At 42.3% G+C, this 15,771-nt stretch overlaps 1 protein-coding gene across 1 annotated transcript in view; it reads right to left on the bottom strand.

Moving 5' to 3' along the window:
- The window catches only part of ZNF713 (zinc finger protein 713), a 90,872-nt gene extending 75,739 nt beyond the window's left edge, over nucleotides 1-15,133 (bottom strand). The window contains exon 1 of the mRNA XM_072837667.1: nucleotides 14,956-15,133. The gene's annotated coding sequence lies outside the window, so the exon portion shown is untranslated. The remainder of the gene's footprint in view (nucleotides 1-14,955) is intronic.
- Nucleotides 15,134-15,771: the final 638 nt, after the last annotated feature.

The following is a 15,771-nucleotide window of genomic DNA, read 5'->3' as shown; positions in this document are numbered from 1 at the left end:
GCATTTAGTTGCTTTTTGTCCCCTTTGTCTTCTCTAATCTTTAAGTTTCTTAGCCTTTCTATCTTTCATGAGCTTACTATTTTTAAAGAGTACTGCTGAGTTATTTTGCAGGGTCTTTTAATTTGAGTTTGCCAAATGAAGTTAAGTATTTTTGGGAAGAATACCACAGAAATGACCTTGTATCTTTCTTAGTACATCATATTAATGGGCTTATCATGTTGATATACCTCATTAATGATGTTAAGCTTTATCGCTGGGTTCAGGTGGTGTTTACCCCATTTCTCCACTGTAAAGCTACCATCTTTTCCTTTTGTAGCTAATAAGTAAATATCTTTTAGGAGATACTTTAAGCCAATAACAAATATCCAGGTTCTTCTCAAACTCATTAATTTAATTTTTAATTTTTTTTAGCTTGCCTGAAATTTAAAAAAATTTTGTCAACTTACAGTGTAATATTGGTTTGTGGAGAATTCAGTGATTCATGACTTACATACAACACCTGTTGCTCCTCACAAGTGCCCTCTTTACTACCCATCAACCATCCAGCCCATCCCCCACCCATGTCCCTCATCAACACCCAATTTGTTCTCTGCCTTTAAGAGTCACTTATGAGGGCAGCCCCGGTGGCTCAGTGGTTTAGCGTTGTCTTTGGCCCGGGGTGTGATCCTGGAGACCCAGGATCGAGTCCCATGTCGGGCTCCCTGCATGGAGCCTGCTTCTCCCTCTACCTGTGTCTCTGCTCTCTCTGTCATGAATAAATAAATTCTTAAAAAAAAAAAAAGAGTCACTTATGAGGGGTGCGTGGGTGGTTCAGCAGTTGAGCATGTGGCTCAAGTCATGATCCCAGGGTCCTGGACTCGAGTACTACATCAGGCTATTCACAGGGAGTCTGCTCCTCCCTCTGCTGATGTCTCTGCGTGTCTCTCATGAATAAATAAATAAAATAAAATCTTAAAAAAAAAAAAGGAGTCATTTATGGCTTGCTTGCTTCCCTCTTTCATTTCTTTTCCCCCTTCCCATACGTTCATCTGTTTTTTTTTCTAAACTCCACATGAGTGAGATCATATGTTAAACCCACTAAATTTAGCATCCATCAATGTATCTTGTCTCCAAAAATTAGTAATATGGTGTTTGTTTAATGGTCATTTCTCTATTTCTCTCTTTCCCACTAATTTATTAATTGGAATTTTTCTGTAAGGAAAAACTGCTCCTTATCTATTACTTATTTACTAATTTAGGGGGGAGGAGCAAGATGGCGGGAGAGTAGGGTCTCCAAATCACCTGTCCCCACCAAATTACCTAGAAAACCTTCAAATTATCCTGAAAATCTATCAATTCGGCCTGAGATTTAAAGAGAGACCAGCTGGAATGCTACAGTGAGAAGAGTTCGCGCATCTATCAAGGTAGGAAGATGGGAAAAAAGAAGTAAAGAAACAAAGGCCTCCAAGGGGGAGGGGCCCCGCGAGGAGCCGGGCTGAGGCGGGGGCGAGTGTCCCCAGGACAGGAGAGCCCCGACCCGGAGGAGCAGGAGCTGCACCGACCTTCCCGGGGGAAAGGGGCTCGTGGGGAGTCGGAGCAGGACCCAGGAGGGCGAGGATGCCCTCGGGCTCCCGGGGACACTAACAGACACCTGCGCCCCAGGAGAGTGCGCCGAGCTCCCTAAGGGCTGCAGCGCGCACAGCGGGACCCGGAGCAGCTCGGGAGAGGGGGGGGGGGGGGGGGCTCGGGCAGAGGAAGAGGCTCCGTGCGGAGGGGGCTGCGCGGTTCCAGGAGGGGCTCGGGCGGCAGCTCCGCGGAGGGGGTTGCGCGGCCCGGGAGCGCGAATCCAACAGCGCAGGCTCCGGAGCACAGGGCGCCGGGACACAGCCCAGGATCCGGCCTCCCCCGGGACAGGCAGAGGCCGGGAGGGCCCAGGACAGCGAGGACGATCCTGCCCCAGCTGAGCAGATCAGCGGCCCCGCCCGGAGCCTCCAGGCCCTGCAGACGGAGTTCCTGCCGGAGCTGAATCCAGGGCTCCAGAGCTGCCCCGCCACTGGGGCTGTTCCTCCTGCGGCCTCACGGGGCAAACAACCCCCACTGAGCCCTGCACCAGGCAGGGGGCACAGCAGCTCCCCCAACTGCTAACACCTGAAAATCAGCACAACAGGCCCCTCCCCCAGAACACTAGCTAGACTGACAACTTCCAGGAGAAGCCAAGGGACTTAAAGTACACAGAATCAGAAGATACTCCCCCGTGATTCTTTTTTTGTTTTGTTTTGCTTTTTGATTTGTTTCCTTCCCCCACCCCCTTTTTTTCCTCCTTTCTTTTTCTTTCTCTTTTTCTTCCTTTTTTTTTTCGTTTTTTTTTTCTTCCCTTTTTTTTCTCTTTCTCTTTTCTTTCCTTCTTTCTCTCCTCTCTTTTTCGCTTTTTCCCAATACAACTTGCTTTTGGCCACTCTGCACTGAGCAAAATGACTAGAAGGAAAACCTCACCTCAAAAAAAGAATCAGAAACAGTCCTCTCTCCCACAGTTACAAAATCTGGATTACAATTCAATGTCAGAAAGCCAATTCAGAAGCACTATTATACAGCTACTGGTGGCTCTAGAAAAAAGCATAAAGGACTCAAGAGACTTCATGACTGCAGAATTTAGAGCTAATCAGGCAGAAATTAAAAATCAATTGAATGAGATGCAATCCAAACTAGAAGTCCTAACGACGAGGGTTAACGAGGTGGAAGAACGAGTGAGTGACATAGAAGACAAGTTGATAGCAAAGAGGGAAACTGAGGAAAAAAGAGACAAACAATTAAAAGACCATGAAGATAGATTAAGGGAAATAAACGACAGCCTTAGAAAGAAAAACCTACGTTTAATTGGGGTTCCCAAGGGCGCCGAAAGGGGCAGAGGGCCAGAATATGTATTTGAACAAATGATAGCTGAAAACTTTCCTAATCTGGGAAGGGAAACAGGCATCCAGATCCAGGAAATAGAGAGATCCCCCCTAAAATCAATAAAAACCGTTCAACACCTCGACATTTAATAGTGAAGCTTGCAAATTCCAAAGATAAAGAGAAGATCCTTAAAGCAGCAAGAGACAAGAAATCCCTGACTTTTATGGGGAGGAGGATTAGGGTAACAGCAGACCTCTCCACAGAGACCTGGCAGGCCAGAAAGGGCTGGCAGGATATATTCAGGGTCCTCAATGAGAAGAACATGCAACCAAGAATACTTTATCCAGCAAGGCTCTCATTCAAAATGGAAGGAGAGATAAAGAGCTTCCAAGACAGGCAGCAACTAAAAGAATATGTGACCTCCAAACCAGCTCTGAAAGAAATTTTAAGGGGGACTCTTAAAATTCCCCTTTAAGAAGAAGTTCAGTGGAACAGTCCACAAAAACAAGGACTGAATAGATATCATGATGACACTAAACTCGTATCTCTCAATAGTAACTCTGAACGTGAACGGGCTTAATGACCCCATCAAAAGGCGCAGGGTTTCAGACTGGATAAAAAAGCAGGACCCATCTATTTGCTGTCTACAAGAGACTCATTTTAGACAGAAGGACACCTACAGCCTGAAAATAAAAGGTTGGAGAACCATTTACCATTCGAATGGTCCTCAAAAGAAAGCAGGGGTAGCCATCCTTATATCAGATAAACTAAAATTTACCCCGAAGACTGTAGTGAGAGATGAAGAGGGACACTATATCATACTTAAAGGATCTATTCAACAAGAGGACTTAACAATCCTCAATATATATGCCCCGAATGTGGGAGCTGCCAAATATATAAATCAATTATTAACCAAAGTGAAGAAATACTTAGATAATAATACACTTATACTTGGTGACTTCAATCTAGCTCTTTCTATACTCATTAGGTCTTCTAAGTACTAATTTATTTATAGCTCTATGAACTCATGGGTATGTATCTTGTTTCATAAAGTGTAACGTTATCATTATTTATTTTATTGTACAAATTGTTTCAGTTTTGGTCAGTAGAAGCCTCTTATGTTATTTTGACCAGCCTCTACCCTATTTTGATCAATTCCTGGCACCATAAGATATTTCAGGCTCTTATATTATCCCTGCTCAGGCCTTGGAAATCAACTACCTGTCCAAAGAGTCTGAGCTCTTTTTATTGGAGAAATGCTGAGAAACAAAGATCTGGGTGCTAGGTGTGCTCACTGCTACTGGGGTAACATTGCTTCCAGACCTCTAGCAGAGACAGGGGAGGTATGTATGTGTGCATATTAATCATACACATACATACTTCTATTGTGTTCATCTATGTATTAAATGCCATGAGTTCATATTGACACTTCTGATTCCAATCTAATGCCTCAGGGCTCATTTTAGTCTTCCTCCTTTCCTCATTGGTAACTTCTTTCTTCAACAGTAAAAAATTGTTGACTCTTAGTATCCTCCCTATATTTATTTGTTCAATTTTAGTATATACATAGTTTCAGAATTAACTCATATCCCTGTGAGAAACACATTTATTGACTTGATTACGGCATCAAATGTAGAGCTCTCTTTGTCTTTAATTATACAATATCTACCAAGATAGTGTTTCCTAAAGTTATTTGAGTTTGGTGTTTTCTTTGCCACTTACTTCAGTGTGGTTATGTCATTCACTTGTAATACAGTTAGGTCCATCCATTTGTTAGTATTTATATTTATTCTCTTGTATTTACTCTCAGGTGGCTTCCTTCAGGTTTATCCACTGCCATGGCTTCACTGATCATTTCTTTGAGGTACATAACCACATACATAACCCAACCACCTTACTGGACACCCTCAGGCAGATGTCTCTCGGATTTCTCCAACCTAACATGTCCAAAACTCATTCTCTCTTTAGCCTCTTATCATATATTTGCAATAAAGTATATATAAACACCAACTCTGTAGCCAGACTGATTGGATTTCATTCCCAGTTTTACAACTTACTAGCTGTATGAGTTTGGTTGCATAAGTTACTTTACCTTTCTATGCCTCTTTCCTCATCTGTCAAACTACTAACTACTTATCTCAAGGTTTGTTGTGAGGATTAAGTGGTGGATATTCTGAAAACATTTAAAGCATAATAATAGCACATGGTAGCCATATCTACATGCTACATATTATTCTTACTATCCTGTTAAATTCCCTTATCTCAATTAATAGCACCATCAAGCCTGAAACCTGAATGCCATTTCTGATCTCTTTCTTCCCTTAGTCCCTCTCTTCAATTAAAGTCAAGTCCTGGGATCCCTGGGTGGCGCAGTGGTTTAGCGCCTGCCTTTGGCCCAGGGCGCGATCCTGGAGACCCGGGATCGAATCCCATGTCAGGCTCCCAGTGCATGGAGCCTGCTTCTCCCTCTGCCTGTGTCTCTGCCTCTCTCTCTCTCTCTCTGTGACTATCATAAATAAATAAAAATTAAAAAAAACTTTAAAAATTAAAAAAGAATAAAAAATAAAGTCAAGTCCTGGTAAATCTACCCCCTTGAATATAGAGTTCCATTTTCATTTCCACTACCTTGATTCAGGCCACTACCATCTCTCACTTTGACTACTACTGCCACACTCATCGAACTAGTCCTTAACTTTAGTCCAATGTTTTCTTCACACTGCAGCCAGAGGGATCCCTCTCCACATCCCTTCTTGGAAATACCTTCACTTTATTCTCTGACAAATAATAAAACAAAAACTTTTGTAGATATGGAAAAGCAAAAAGAAAATCATACCATTACCCAGAGATAAGCAGTTACTTTTTTGGGATACATACTTGCAGACTTTTTCTATGCAAATATACACATGTTATAATATTGTATATGTCATTGTTATATGCATAATTTTCTTTTTTGAAACCTGGATTTTAATTGACAATATTGTGTATATCTACACAGAAAACAAAACTCTAAATATCATTTAAAAAATCAGTCATACAGTCTCTTTAACAAATAGTGTTGGGAAAACTGAACAGCTATGTGCAAGAGAATGAAACTGGACCACTTTCTTATACCATACACAAATATCAATTAAAAATGGATTATAGATAAATGTGAGACTTGAAACCATAAAAACCCAAGAAAAGAGCATAGGCAGTAATGTCTCTGACACTGACTATAGCAACATTTTTCTAGATATGTCTCCTGAAGTGAGGGAAATAAAAGTAAAAATAAATTATTGGGATTTCATCAAAATAAAACACTTCTGCACATTAAAGGAAACAATCAACAAAACTAAAAGGTAACCTACTGAATGGGAAAAGACATTTGCAAATGATATATCTGATGAAGAGTTAATACCCAAAATATATAAAGAACTTATAGAACTTAACAGCCCAAACCCAAGTAATCCAATTAAAAATAAGCAGAAGAACAGACCTGGGGTGCCTGAGTGGCTCAATTGGTTAAGTGCCTGACTCTCATTCTCTATTCAGGTCTTGATCTCAGGGTCATGAGTTCAACCCCTTACTAAGCTCCATGTCAGGAATATTTTAAACAAAGAAACAAACATATAAGTAAACAAATAAGAAGTGAACATACATTTCTCCAAAGAAGACATCCGGATGGCCAAGAGGCACATGAAAAGATGCTCAATATCACCCATCATCAAGGAAATGCAAATCAAAACTACAATGAGGTATCACCTCACACCTGGTAGAATGGCTAAAATAAACAACACAAGAAACAACAGATGTCAGTGAGGATGTGGAGAGAAAGGAACCCTCTTGTACTGTTGGTGGGAATGCAACTGGTGCAACCACTCTGGTAAACAGTGTGGAGGTTTCTCAAAAAGTTAAAAATAGAACTGACCTATAATCCAGCAATGGCACTAGTGAGTATTTACCCCAAAATTAAAACACAGTAATTCAAAGGGATAAATGCAATACTGTATTTGTGCAGCACTGTTTACAATAGCCTAATTATAAAGCAGTATGTGGAGAGGGAGGGGCAAGACGGCGGAAGAGCAGGGTCCCCAAATCACCTGTCCCCACCAAATACCTAGAAAACCTTCAAATTATCCTGAAAACCCATGAATTCGGCCTGAGATTTAAAGAGAGAACACCTGGAATGCTACACTGAGAAGAGTTCGTGCGTCTATCAAGGTAGGAAGACGGGGGAAAAAGAAATAAAGACACAAAAGGCCTCCAAGGGGGAGGGGCCCCACGAGGAGCCGGGCTGAGGCGGGGGCGAGTGTCCCCAGGACAGGAGAGCCCCGTCCCGGAGAAGCAGGAGCTGCACCAACCTTCCCGGGCGGAAAGGGGCTCGCAGGGAGTTGGAGCAGGACCCCAGGAGGGCGAGGATGCCCTCAGGCTCCCTGGGACAGTAACAGAGCAACTGCGCGCCCAGGAGAGTGCGACATACCCCGCAGCCGAGCTCCCTAAATGACTGCAGCTCGCACGGCAGGACCGGAGCAGCTCGGAGGGGCTCGGGCAGAGGAAGAGGCTCCGTGCGGAGGGGGCTGCGGGGCGGGAGCGGGAATCCAACAGCGCAGACCGGGAGCACAGGGCACCGGGACAGCCCAGAATCCAGCCTCCCAAGGGACAGGCAGAGGCCGGGAGGGCCAAGGACAGCAAGGACGCTCCTACCCCGACCTGAGCAGATCAGCGGCCCCACCCCGGAGCCTCCAGGCCCTGCAGACACAGAGCTCTGGAGCTACTGCGGGAGCTGACTCCAGGGCTGCAGAGCTGGCCCGCCACTGGGGTTGTTCCTCCTGGGGCCTCACGGGGTGAACAACCCCCACTGAGCCCTGCACCAGGCAGGGGGCAGAGCAGCTCCCCCAAGTGCTAACACCTGAAAATCAGCACAACAGGCCCCTCTCCCAGAAGACCAGCTAGATGGACAAGTTCCAGGGAAGTCAAGGGACTTAAAGTATACAGAATCAGAAGATACTCCCCCGTGGGTTTTTTGTTTTTTTGTTTTTTTGTTTTGTTTTGTTTTGCTTTTTGAATGTTTGCTTCCCCCACCCTTTTTTCCCTTTCTTTTTCTTTCTCTTTTTCTTCCTTTTTTTTTTCTTTTTTTCTTCCTTTTTTTTCTCTTTCTCTTTTCTTTCCTTCTTTCTCTCCTCTCTTTTTCTCCTTTCCCAATACAACTTGCTTTTTGGCCACTCTGCACTGAGCAAAATGACTAGAAGGAAAACCTCACCTCAAAAAAAAGAATCAGAAACAGTCCTCTCTCCCACAGAGTTACAAAATCTGGATTACAATTCAATGTCAGAAAGCCAATTCAGAAGCACTATTATACAGCTACTGGTGGCTCTAGAAAAAAAGCATAAAGGACTCAAGAGACTTCATGACTGCAGAATTTAGAGCTAATCAGGCAGAAATTAAAAATCAATTGAATGAGATGCAATCCAAACTAGAAGTCCTCTAACAACGAGGGTTAGGGATCCCTGGATGGCGCAGCGGTTTGGTGCCTGCCTTTGGCCCAGGGCGTGATCCTGGAGACCCGGGATCGAATCCCACGTCGGGCTCCCGGTGCATGGAGCCTGCTTCTCCCTCTGCCTGTGTCTCTAACTCTCTCTCTCTCTCTCTCTCTCTCTCTGTGTGACTATCATAAATAAATTAAAAAAAAAAAAAAAAAAAACGAGGGTTAACGAAGTGGAAGAACGAGTGAGTGACCTAGAAGACAAGTTGATGGCAAAGAGGGAAACTGAGGAAAAGAGACAATCAAAAGACCATGAAGATAGATTAAGGAAATAAACGACAACCTGAGGAAAAAAAACCTACGTTTAATTGGGGTTCCCGAGGGTGCCGAAAGGGCCAGAGGGCCAGAATATGTATTTGAACAAATGATAGCTGAAAACTTTCCTAATCTGGGAAGGGAAACAGGCATTCAGATCCAGGAAATAGAGAGATCCCCCCTAAAATCAATAAAAACCGTTCAACACCTCGACATTTAATAGTGAAGCTTGCAAATTCCAAAGATAAAGAGAAGATCCTTAAAGCAGCAAGAGACAAGAAATCCCTGACTTTTATGGGGAGGAGGATTAGGGTAACAGCAGACCTCTCCACAGAGACCTGGCAGGCCAGAAAGGGCTGGCAGGATATATTCAGGGTCCTCAATGAGAAAAACATGCAACCAAGAATACTTTATCCAGCAAGGCTCTCATTCAAAATGGAAGGAGAGATAAAGAGCTTCCAAGACAGGCAGCAACTAAAAGAATATGTGACCTCCAAACCAGCTCTGAAAGAAATTTTAAGGGGGACTCTTAAAATTCCCCTTTAAGAAGAAGTTCAGTGGAACAATCCACAAAAACAAGGACTGAATAGATATCATGGTGACACTAAACTCATATCTCTCAATAGTAACTCTGAACGTGAACGGGCTTAATGACCCCATCAAAAGGCACAGGGTTTCAGGCTGGATAAAAAAACAGGACCCATCTATTTGCTGTCTACAAGAGACTCATTTTAGACATAAGGACACCTACAGCCTGAAAATAAAAGGTTGGAGAACCATTTACCATTCGAATGGTCCTCAAAAGAAAGCAGGGGTAGCCATCCTTATATCAGATAAACTAAAATTTACCCCGAAGACTGTAGTGAGAGATGAAGAGGGACACTATCTCATACTTAAAGGATCTATCCAACAAGAGGACTTAACAATCCTCAATATATATGCCCCGAATGTGGGAGCTGCCAAATATATAAATCAATTGATAACCAAAGTGAAGAAATACTTAGATAATAATACACTTATACTTGGTGACTTCAATCTAGCTCTTTCTATACTCGATAGGTCTTCTAAGCACATCTCCAAAGAAACGAGAGCTTTAAATGATACACTGGACCAGATGGATTTCACAGATATCTACAGAACTTTACATCCAAACTCAACTGAATACACATTCTTCTCAAGTGCACATGGAACTTTCTCCAGAATAGACCACATACTGGGTCACAAATCGGGTCTGAATCGATACCAAAAGATTGGGATCGTCCCCTGCATATTCTCAGACCATAATGCCTTGAAATTAGAACTAAATCACAACAAGAAGTTTGGAAGGACCTCAAATGTTGGAGAGGATGCGGAGAAAAGGGAACCTTCTTACACTGTTGGTGGGAATGTGAACTGGTGCAGCCACTCTGGAAAACTGTGTGGAGGTTCCTCAAAGAGTTAAAAATAGACCTGCCCTACAACCCAGCAATTGCACTGTTGGGGATTTACCCCAAAGATACAGATGCAATGAAAGGCCAGGACACCTGCACCCCGATGTTTATAGCAGCAATGGCCACAATAGCCAAGCTTTGGAAGGAGCCTCGGTGTCCATCGAAAGATGAATGGATAAAGAAGATGTGGTTCATGTATACAATGGAATATTACTCAGCTATTAGAAATGACAAATACCCAGCATTTGCTTCGACGTGGATGGAACTGGAGGGTATTATGCTGAGTGAAATAAGTCAATGGAGAAGGACATACATCATACGTTCTCATTCATTTGGGGAATATAAATAATAGTGAAAGGGAATATAAGGGAAGGGAGAAGAAATGTGTGGAAAATATCAGAAAGGGAGACAGAACGTAAAGACTGCTAAGTCTGGGAAACGAACTAGGGGTGGTAGAAGTGGAGGAGGGCGAGGGGTGGGAGTGATGGGTGATGGGCACTGGGGGTTATTCTGTATGTTGGTAAATTGAACACCAATAAAAAATAAATTAAAATAAATAAATAAATAAATAAATAAATAAATAAATCAGCCTGTGTCTATCAATAGATGGATTAAAAAATGTGGCCTCACATCTGTCAGCATGGTTAAAATTAACAACACAAGAAACAACAGGTGTTCGCAAGGATGTAGATAACAGGGAGCCATCTTGCACTGTTGGTGGGAATGCAAACCGGTGCAGCCACTTTGGAGAACAGTTTGGAGGTTCCTTAAAAGTTAAAAATAGAACCACTCTGTGATCCAGCAATTACACTATTACGTATTTACCCAAATGATACAAAAATACATATTCGAAGGGGTACATGCACCCCGATGTTTAGAGCAGCATTATCAACAGCCAAACTATGGAGAGCCCAAATGCCATGCCCATCCACTGATGAATGGATAAGGAATACATGGTATATATTTAGAATGGAATAGGATTCAACCATCAAAAAGAATGAAATCTTGTCATTTCCAATGATGTGGATGGAGCTGGAGTGTATTATGCTAAGTGAAATGAGTCAGAGAAAGACAAATACCATATGATTTCACTCATGTGGAATTTAAGAAAAAAAACAGGCGAACTAATGGGAGGATTGAAAAAAAAAGGAGAGAGGGAAGCAAGCCATAAGTAACGCTTAAAGGCAGAAAACAAACAGGGTTGATGGAGAAATGTGGGTGGGGGATGGGCTGGATGGCTGATGGGTATTAAAGAGGGGACTTGAGAGGAGGACCAGGTGTTGTTGTAAGTGATGAATCACTGAATTCTACTCCAGAAACCAATATTGCACTATGTGCTAACAAAATTTAAATTTAAAAAGTTACTTTCCATATAAGAAAAACAAAAACAAATTGTAAAAAAAAAAAAAAAAAGGAGGGCAGCCCCGGTGGCGCAGCGGTTTAGCACCGTCTACAGCCCACGGTGTGATCCTGGGGACCCTGGATCGAGAGGCTCTCTATATGATGCCTGCTTCTCTCTATATGATGCACGTCAGGCTCTCTATATGATGCCTGCTTCTCTCTCTGCCTGTGTCTCTGCCTCTCTCTCTGTCTCTATGAATAAATAAATAAAATCTTTAAAAAAAAAGATGTGGCATAGATATACACAATGGAATATTAACTCAGCCACCAAAAAGAATGAAAACAGCATGGATGAAGCTAGAGAATATCATGCTAAGCAAAATAAGTCTGTCAGAGAAAGACACATACCATATTATTTTATTCATATGTGGTATTTAACAAAAGAAATAAAAAAAAAGAAAAAAAAAAAGACGAGAGACAAGCCAAGAAAAAGACTCTTAACTATAAAGAATTGATAGTTACCAGAGGGGAGGTGAGTAGGGGGGATGAACTGGGGGGGGGAGGGGAATAGATGAAATAGGTGATGAGGATTAAAGAGTATACTTATGATAAGCATGGAGCAATATGTAGAATTGATTAATCACTTATTGTATACCTGAAGTTAATATAACACCATATGTTAAGTATACTCAATTTAAAAATGATAATAAACATCTATAAGAAGATATATAAACAAATAAAAAACAATAAAAAATTTTAAATATTAGTGTCATAGTATAATCAATTGCATGCAATGCCCAAAATTTATTTAACAACTTCATTATTAATAAACATTTCTGGGAGCCTTTCTTTCTTTTGCTGTTATAGACAACACCAAACATACAGTTTTGACATAATCTTGTCTGATTATTTCTTTAGGATAAATTCCTAGAATTGGAACTGCTGGATCAAAACAAAGGTAAAATGCACTGAAGAATTAACTAATTCATCAACAATATATAACAGTGAACATTAGCCAAGAATAGTAAACATTCTTTTTACATATAGTATTTAAATAGTATATTATTGCTACTTTAGTATGTAACTCATAGATAACATGGGAAGCAGAACTTCTCTATTTTTAGCTTTCCTATTTCATGTTTTGAACTCTTACCCTTGTGTCATTTGTCCACCTTTCTATCACTTTGCCTTTTACTTATTGATTTGTAAGAAATCTTTATTACAGAGTAAATAGTGTGCAGGAAGGGATTAACTGAGTGGGTCTGGGTGGTCCAAACTCTGCACATTTTAAGAAAAAGCTCGGCCCTGGCCTAGTTCCTGAGAGAGAACCTATAATACCTTGCAATATCCTGCCTGTTATGAGTGTCTGTTTACCTCAGGCTTCCGGAGGTCAAATATGCTATGCTAAAATAGGATTTATGGTAGGATTCCTGGGCCATGTGGTATCAGCTTGACTTCTGGAGGGACTGGAGACTGAAGGTCAGTAACAAAGGTGGTCAGCTATGCCTACATGACCTACTTCTAATCAACACTCTGGATGCCAAAGTTTGGATGAGAATCCTGATTGGTAACGCTGCATATGTGTTATTACATATCACTTCTGGGAGAATTAAACAGTATCTGCATTACTCTCATTGAGAGAAGACAACTGGAAGCTTGTACCTGGTCTCTTGCTTTTTTTGTTGCTGGTTTTAATCTGTATCTTTTCACTGTACTACTCATGCTACTGTAAGTATAACAATTTCACTGAGTTCTAGGAGTCCGTTTAGCAAATCACTGAACCTACAAGATGGTTTTGGGGTCCCCAAACACAAACACAGTAAACAGCAACTCTCTTGTGATAACATAAACAAATGTAGTCTCCATGTTATCATTTGTCTTTTATTCTTTACTGCTTTCCTTAATTTTAAATTTTTCTGCATCTTTTTTTCCTTACACAAGTTATAGATATACACAAGTTTTTTTTATACATTTTACATGAAAACATAAGTACACAAAACATGGGAGTCTATGAGTAACACTGAGTGATGTTCAATCACTCTTCTACTTCCCTCCCTGGAAGTACTTCACTGTCATTCGGTGTACATCCTTTTTTGGGCATTTATGAACATATATAATATTACCACATCCCTACTTAACGCACACCATACTATGTGCCATGGTTCTATGGCATCCTTTACTCAGTATTAGAAATCTTTGTTTGTTAACTTCAAAATAAACTACCTTACTCTATTTTACAACTGGTAACCTTTTCCCCAGCACTTTTTTTTTTCTGCAGCACTTTCCTCAACACCTTTTATCATCAGTATTTTTATATATTTCCAGTGTACTGAGTGAAAATATCTTTGTCTTCATTTGCATCGAATGGTTATTTATGAGGTTAAGCATTAAAATTTTTTGTTTACTTATATTTCTACTATAAATTGCCTATGCATATCCTTTGCCCATTTCCCTTCCCCCTTTTTTTTTTTTTTTTTTTTTTGCTATTATCAGAGGCTCTTTACATATAATGGACATTAACCCTCTGTCTCTTACACATGCTGCAAATATTTTCATGTGTTGACTTTTAGGTCTTTGCTCTCTCTGAATACAGAAATTTAAAATTTTGGCATAAAAAAATAAAAAAATAAAATAAATAAAAAAATAAAATTTTGACATAATCAAATTAATGAATTTTTCCCAGACGGTTGTGTATCATGTTTAAGTAGTTTGGTATGGCTACAGCATGATGTACAAGGGAGGAAGACAAAACAGTCTGCAATAGTAAAATCATAAAGGGCTTTGAGGGCACTTCTAAGAAAGCAGACATTATCCTGATGGCAATAGGGAAACATGTAAAAGATTTCAACATGCTGACTTTCAACAAACATTCCCTCATTTAATAACTATCTGCTACCACATCAAATCTGTCTCTTAGAGAATTATCATTTTTGTATCTTTACATTTTCCACTATTTCGTATGCATCAAAAGAAACTGACCATTATATCCAAGAACATATTTAAGGAGGATTTGCTCTGCCACATATTAAAATATATTTTACACTAAAAACGGTATGAGTGCATAAACTGTCAGAGCTGTGAGAAATCGTCTGGAAACAGACTCAAGGTCACAAAGTAGACACGCCTGCAGAATATAATAAAAGTGTCACTTCAATTCGGTGGGAAAATGATTCAATATCTAACGGCAGGACAAGTGGGGAAAAGGTAGATTCCTAACACAAAATGAACACCTAACAACATATAGGTAGAAATGTAAACAAAGATACTTTAAAAATCCTTTAAAACCATTAGAGAAAAAGTAAAGGTGAATGTTTTAATAATGTTGAGATGGCGATAAACTTTCCAACAAATGGTCCCACCTTCACCTACAGAAACCCCCACTGCGGAAGAGCCCAGAGGCAACTCGGGGCAGAGTCTCTGGATGGGGAGGCCCTCCGGGCGGAGAGGGGGCGCTGCCGGGGCGGAGCGCAGGGGGCCACCCGCACCTCCGCCGTCCCCACTCCCCACCCCCACCCCCTGGGCCCGCGCCTCACTCACCGGCCTCCACCGACAAAGGGCGCGGGGCGACTCCGCCCCCTGCCGCCGCCGCCGTCCTAACTCCGGGGGACAGGGTGACGAGGACCCTCCCGCCCCGGCCAGAGCCGCCCAAGCGAGGCCCCCGCTGCCGGACCGTCCCCCCCGACGCCGGCGGGCTCCGACGCGCTTCCCCGCGGCGGCGGCCGCGCCCGCGCCCGCGCCGTGCCGGCTGGGGCTCCCGTGCGCATGCGCTGGGGCGCTCCGGCGGCCGGCCTCCAGCGTGCGCGGTGGGAGCAGAGCGCAGCGGCGGGGGAGGCCCGGGGGAGGCGCGGCGGGGGCGCGGCGTGGCCCCCTGCCCGGGCCTCGCGGAGCGCCCCTGATGGGAGGCGGTGGCACGTAGAGGAGGCTTGGGGGCTCGGGGCGGCGACGCGGCCCAGGACCCTCCCGTGGCCGGTTCCCGGCAGAGGAGCTGCTGGCCGAGGCGCCCCCGCGGCCCTGAGTACCAGTCCCCGCCCCATTTGTAGTTAGATGCTCAAACTGTGATGAATGAATAGCTTGCTTTGTTGTGCTGCAGGTCTACTGAGGGGAATAAAATTCTTTTATTTTTTTATTTTTTTTTATAAAATTCTTTAAGTAGGGGAATATTTTGTTGAGCTGGAATTCAAAATGTTCTCCATCACCAAATTCCATCACAATGGTTGATCCGTTAAGTTTACTCTAAAATATCTTATTTCATCTTCGGAAACTTTTCAAATAGAAACTGTCACATACTGACATCCACAAGCCTATCATTTAAATGGAGCACATTCATTGCTGGGAAGGCATTTATACAATCCC

The sequence above is a fragment of the Canis lupus genome, chromosome 8 (genome assembly GCF_048164855.1).
Source record: "Canis lupus baileyi chromosome 8, mCanLup2.hap1, whole genome shotgun sequence".
Classification (NCBI taxonomy): domain Eukaryota; kingdom Metazoa; phylum Chordata; class Mammalia; order Carnivora; family Canidae; genus Canis; species Canis lupus.
The sequence above is the reverse complement of the archived record's forward strand: the minus strand, read 5'-3'. Positions and strand labels throughout refer to the sequence as shown.